This window comes from Trachurus japonicus, chromosome 22 (assembly GCF_045865225.1).
Source record: "Trachurus japonicus isolate A0001 chromosome 22, Traja_1.0".
Taxonomy (NCBI): domain Eukaryota; kingdom Metazoa; phylum Chordata; class Actinopteri; order Carangiformes; family Carangidae; genus Trachurus; species Trachurus japonicus.
Window position 1 is genome coordinate 4,543,922 of NC_140928.1, and position 6,868 is coordinate 4,550,789.

Below are 6,868 nucleotides of genomic sequence, written 5' to 3' on the forward strand. Positions count from 1 at the left end.
ATATGAGACCTGGTTATCTGATCGGCATTCGACTGAGTCATTCTAACGTGGGGCCTTGATGTCTGACTATTTGCTTCAGATAAAGTCTGAAAAATCTGCTAAGGATTCGGCACAAAAAACCAACAACAGCAACAGCAGCAGCAGTAGCAGCAGCAGCAGCCGCCCTGAAGGCTGAGCCAAACTCAGGAATCTTTAATGTGGCTGTCGTCTCTTGAAAATGTGGCTAATTTTAACACAGACCTCCGAGGTTATTGGGCAGAAGCTCAGCAATTAAGAGTTTAAAGTGACACAACAGGAGCTGACAACAATATGAGCTGCAGGGCAAAAAGATGTGTCTTATTAAAATAGTAATAATAACAGTGTCTGTATTAATAAAACTCAATTAAAACCTATAACCGAAGCACTGATTTAACAGTATTGTGATGTTGTGATGACATTGAACTGTTTTGCAAACACCTGTCAATGGAAGTCAATTAAACAACGCAATCATATTTTCATCAGCAATTATCCTTTGCACGATTATTCCTTCGGCTGCTTTGCAAATAAAAAGTGAAACATGTTCTTCATGAGTTCACTAAACCTCAGGATGATGGTGTCTTTTATCCTGTTTTGTCCCTAAAAGCCAAAACTATTCATTTCATAATAACACAGCTCAGATAAAAGAATTTGTTGACCGTTTGTCACGGCTCAACAGCATCACGATCTGCAGCCTCCAACAATGACCATTAATTACTGTTATCACCACCGCTCTCCGTAACAACAAACTGATCATTTACTGTGTTTTATTTTGAAAGCTGTGAGTGTTTTCTTTTTATCTGGTTTTTACTGAGAATGATGTTCACATGTCACAGCGGTTCATAGTCTCTTACACATTTTTTCTGATAAACTCTGACCTTCACTGAGAAAAGAAAAATGCACTTATCTTATCTCAAAATAAAACCACTCTCACAGTGAATTACTATTTTTCCCATATCTCCCTTCTTCTCTTTTTTACTCGTCCATCTAAATCTGTCTTTTTACGATTATAGTAATTTTGGCCACAGATTAAATTTATCATGAGTCTCTAAAGTAATAACACAAACAAAGTTAACTGGAGGTTGTTTGGTCCAACCTCCAGTTAACTTTAGAGACAAACTTCATCTTTGTTTCAGAGCCACTGGACGTAAAGGCAACTGTTTTTTTGTTTTTTTAGGTGTGTACTTTTACTTTCTTTTTACTATTTTATTTTACGAATGATTGATTTGCACAATATTGCACTTTATCCATTTACTTGAACTCAAAATGCACCGGTGTATGTCTGTTGTTGTTTCTTGTTGCCGTCTGAGACTAAATTGTGATGATGTTGTCAGTCTTCACCATGCACTTCACACCCAAGTCAAATTTCCCTGTATGGACGATAAAGTAAATCTTATCTTATCTTTATCCTGTTTGTTTTTTTGACACCTAATCATCTTAAAAAAACAAAACAATTTGCAGACACACCTGTTGTTTTCAAGCCGACCTGCAGTGTTGCTACAAAAATCTGCTGCTGCTGCTGCTTCAACACAGCAGAAATAAGAAACTGTGTGAGGTTGACACACACAAAACCTTTTGGGATCTGTGACCAACAACAACAAGAAGAAGCTGCTGCCCCCGGGGGGGTCGGCCTGGAGGAGGAGGAGGAGGAGCTGCAGGTTGTCAGGAGAACTCCCCTGGGTGGATTAAACTGTTAAACACTGCAGGGCAGGGCAAACACAACTCTCGGGTTTGTGTGTGTGTTTGTGCGTACTCCTCAGATTTCACTCGGTGTGTACACTAACACAGATTTGAGTGATTGAACGCATCCTCACACCAGAGATGGGGACTCGAGTCATTGTGACTTGGACTCGGTCTAGGAAGTTACAGACTCAGGACTGGACTTGAGACACGATGACTTGAATCGACTTGAGTGTTGTTCATTTCATGTTTTCAAGATTCAAGGGATTTATCGTCATTGCACAGTCACCTGGGACAACGTCTTTTTTAAAAGCAACTGCTGTAGATTAAAATAAAAACAGAAGAGCATACATAAAGACAATAAATATGAAATTCCTATATTTAAATATTAAAGGGACTACGAGGAGTTTCAAAAAGCTAAGTGTTTTCACACTACATTTCCCATGAAATGAAAAAGAATGTTTTCATTCATCAATTAATCAAGAATGAAAGTCGGAGGTTGGAAGACGTTCGGATACCGTCGTAGTTCCGACCATAAACGATGCCAACCAGCGGTCCGGTAACGTTATTCCCATGACCCGCCGGGCAGCGTCTGGGAAACAGAAACTAGGAAATGCTGGGCGAGCAGACCACTAAATAATAATATCAAAATAACGATAAAGACAAAACGATATATTTATCAAAAATGGACCCATTAACAAGTGGTAACGTAGATTCATCCACATTAATATGAGACTCTTTTATAACCAAAAGCAAACTCCTCCGGGTCTCTTTAAATGTAGGAATACATAAATCAAAGGAAAACAACAGAGTTACACAAACCACGATAAATACGAAATTGCACATCATGAGGTAGAGATGTTGAATATGAAATATAAAATTGATATTTAATATTAACCAGTATGAGCACAGGCTGACAGAACAAAGGCCACAATTAGTGTTTAAAGGTGAGGCAGAAGATAACATAAGATAATCCTTTATTCGTCCCACAGTGGGTTAGTAATCTTGTTCAGATTGAAAGCCAAAAATAAATAATCTTAGGAAGTTATACCGGTATTTCTATTTGTTTGATTCCCTGTATTTTACTTGATATCAGTTAACAATTACAATGCAAATCCAATTCATTGTCAGATTTTGTCTGATTCTGGGGGTAAATTTGCAATAAGACTTTTTTTCTTTTACTTTTTTTTGCAGCGGGGGCGTGGGGGGGTGTGGGGGTGTGGGTTGCCAGCTGTGAGATCCACACTGTGACCCCACTGTCCGTCTGAAGCTCTGTCCCTTCAACACAGGCAGCTTTCACAGACCCTCGGCCCCGCCGTGAATATCAATGAACGGCCGGCGTCTAACAGAGCTAAATAACCGTCACATGATTCAACATCATCCAGACTGACTCCGGGGGGGGGGGGCTGCGGTGGCAACTCATCTCTGCCCTACTACTAAAGTCTCTGCTTGTGTTAAACCATCTGAACAACCTGGTGTCACCAGTGTCGACAGTGGGAGGGAGGAGACTTCAGCAGGTTCTGTGCTGTGTTCTTCTGTTCAATCTGAACTTTGTTTACATTAAATATGGTTTAGATTTGATATCAAATCATATTTTTTTTTCTTTTTAAGTTTCAAGTTTCAATTTTTTCTTTTTATCAGAGGAGGAATAATGTAAATATCGAGACACATGATTATTATGAGGACTGGGACTGAATACAGTCATGGTCTTGGACTACAACACTAATTCAACGTCATGCAGACTGACTTCCAGGGAGGCAACGTTGCACCATCAATAGCATCTCTGCCTTTCTCTATCATCCTCTTATTGTTTTCATTTTATTTCCTATCATTTAATTCCCTGTCTTAACGTACCTTTGCTCTCTTAGTGGGTTTAGCCCCCCTCTCTACTTTTAGACTCACTGTCATTTACCTGGATGCTCTTATAGCTTTATTTTAATGCCTTCTTCTTCTGTTTCAACTATTTTATCCCATCTTATCTCATTTTATCATGTCTATCCCCCCTTTATTATTGTATCTAATTAGCTGCATCCTTCATTTTAATTGGGAGTCCTCCTGGTCTCAATGTGTTGTTGGGTTCTCCTATTGCCTGTGTTGCTTATGTGTTTTGTCATGCACTTTGCAAATGTGTGACTTGTCTCATATGCTGTTTTTTGTCAAGCACTTTGTGTACCTGTGTTTTTAAAGGTGCTATATAAATAAATAAAGATATTATCATTCCGGGGATGACAGGCGTGTTATAGCCGTGTCCTGCTGCCTCTACCTGGACATCTCGCTCCTCAAACGGATTTAACCTGAAGAACCAGTTGTTGGCCGATACTTTCCTGTCACTCACACAGCCTCAGCTAACAGCGCTAACCTGTCCTGTCACACATTAACACCGTCTAATTCCTGCGATTCAAGTAATACAACCGTATAAAAAAAAGAAAAGGAAAAAGAAAGAAGAGAATGAGGTGATTATTTAATTTACAATATTATATTCCCTTTCATTTGACTGCGGTTTGGCAGGATGACACAGTTAATAATAAAACGTTTTATAGCTTGCAACGTAAACATTCCTGAAAGTGGTGAATTAATGAGCTAATGAGACCAGCGGTCCGGGAAATACACGGAGCCCATTCTATTCCTACCGTTCTCTCTTCTCTAGGACATCCGTTGCCGCTGTAGCTTCAGACTGTTAACGCCGCTTCTCCTCGCCTCTTTTCCCGGGGGGTAAATAAAATCACTCCTTTCTTCGGTCGGAGGTGTCGCTCCAAAGTGTCCGTCAGGAAAAAAAAACTGTAGAGATTTCCTTCACGTTTCCGCCGACTGCGCTTCAGTTCACTACTGCATCAACCGCGGTCCTAGTGCTGCTGGTAGTGGTGATGATGAGGATGACCAGTTAGCTACATAGCTTAGCTACCTAACGTTCCTAACTGTCAAAAACACGGGGTTTAGACGGAGCCGCCGACGGCCCCCTGCTGCGGCTCCATGGCAGGAACAACGTCCGAGAAAACTCAACCCGACAGCGGCTTCATGGAGCTCAACAACCCGCCGACTAGTCAGTCGCCCATGAGGAGGAGGAGGAGCCGCCGCTCGGCTGTTGAGGCTCCGCTGGCTGGATGATGACTGGCGGACTGACGGACGGACTGACTGACTGCGCGGTGCGTGAAAATGGCGTCACCCGGTGCTCCCCCTCCCCCTCCTCCCCCCGACTCTTCCCCGGTAATGATGACGTCACCCCTTCCCGGATTAAAGGGGAAGCTGCGGTGGCGTCAACATAACTTTTATTATCAACCTTATTATTTTAATGGCAAAATTTCATATTCACAAATGTAAGTTCATTAAAAAAAAAACCTTCCTTTACTGCTCAGCAATACATAACCTCCATCAAATTTTCAAACAACCAGAAAGCGATTAAGACTATCAATATGTGAAAACTTATTTTTGTAAACTTATAAATTCCTGTGCTTTATAAATTGCATTTTACCATGAAAAACTGTTGTTGCATTGTGAAACAAAGTTTTGAATAAAAAAATAAAAAATAAAATAAAAAAAGCTGCGGTGGCGTGAGCTGAGCAGCCACATTTATTTGTTTGTTTGTTTATCGATTTATTTATTATGTATATATTTATTTTATGCTTTTATTATTTATCTTTTTTTATCTATTTGTTTTTATTTATTTATTTATTCTTTCTTTATGTATGTATTTTCTTTTTTTTTTCAATGCCATGCAGTGTTCAGACTGCAATAAAAACAAAAAACAAGCTGCTAGAATACATCATGTATATCTGGGAGTACCAAGGCCGTAATTACCATATACATTGGGGGGGGGCACATCCCCCCCCAATATTCAGATATGCTCAAAATGCCCCCCCAATATATAGCTAGCTGATTAAAAAATAAAAAAGTATCCCATGTGTTAGCGAATTTACGTATACAGTACATATATATAGAAAGAGAGAGCACACAGCACATGAATAAAAAAGCAAAACATAATATATAAATAGACAGATTAAAAGTATCCGTTCTGAAGGCTATATGTGTGTTATAAAGTTAAAGCAGAAGTAAGCGATCCGGTGGTTTTGGCTAACTTCTTGTCAGCCGATGGAGTTAGCAGTCCCCGCCCTCGTCCCTACATCACCACATTCACCCGCATCCCTTGGCTGCACACACAGAGAGGACCGCCCCTTTATGCCATTCTCTCTCCTCATTGGATAAAGGTTGTAGGATACAAGGAAAGTTTTCTCCTCGGCTTACAGCAGAGCAGAGTGACTGACAGACCCGTGTTTCAGACCAAACACTCTATGTAAGTGATTGCCCTCGGAAGATATAACTATTTAAGACTTATATTAACACAAATATTCCGCTTACTTTAAAGAGTAATTAGGCCTAATGGCACCATAAATAGCAAATACCCTGCAGTTTATGAAAATTAGATGTGATTAGTGTTGTTTTATGTCCTTTTATAGGCTATAAGATTTATTTAATGTCATGCTTATCTTTTTATTGCCTGTAGTCAAAACCATCATCATCATAAACCAGTGCCAGCTTCAGCTTGCTGTCTGCATCAATGAAAATATGTGATTTTTTATTGTCATTTTATCATTATATTACATTTTGAGACTTTTCAAGGGTACTTGACATTGAACCCCTGGATTAGAGCTGTGAACCACTAATGAAACAAAATGCTGAGTTGCCACATTGTGGAAAAAAATCCTCCAGCAGCACTTCCTCCACCTAAGGTCTTATGTGTGTTATTATGAAATATTTATACTCCTTTTCATATTAAAAACTTATTTGCCAGTTTCATCTTTCTGTTGCCTGCAGCCAAAACATCACCTATCATGTCAGAGCCTGTTGTCTGCACCAGAGCTGCAAATGTGATGATTATTGCATCAACAGAAATAAGGAAATAATTGAAAAATGTTCTTTGTTTGTTTTTGATGTTGTACAGTCAGGGGGTGTCTGACAGGAATAAAAAGTTTGGGTCATCAGAGTTATAAACCACTAATAGAACACATTTCTGTGTTGCCAGATTGTGGAAAATCCTCCTTTGGCACTTCTTGTCTATTTTGTGTATGCTTGTTAAATCAATTTACCATAATTTAACAGTTCATTAACATTTACAGCTGCAGACCTGATGGCTCGTGAAACCCTTTATTAATTCTTTATTAACATTTACATTTACACG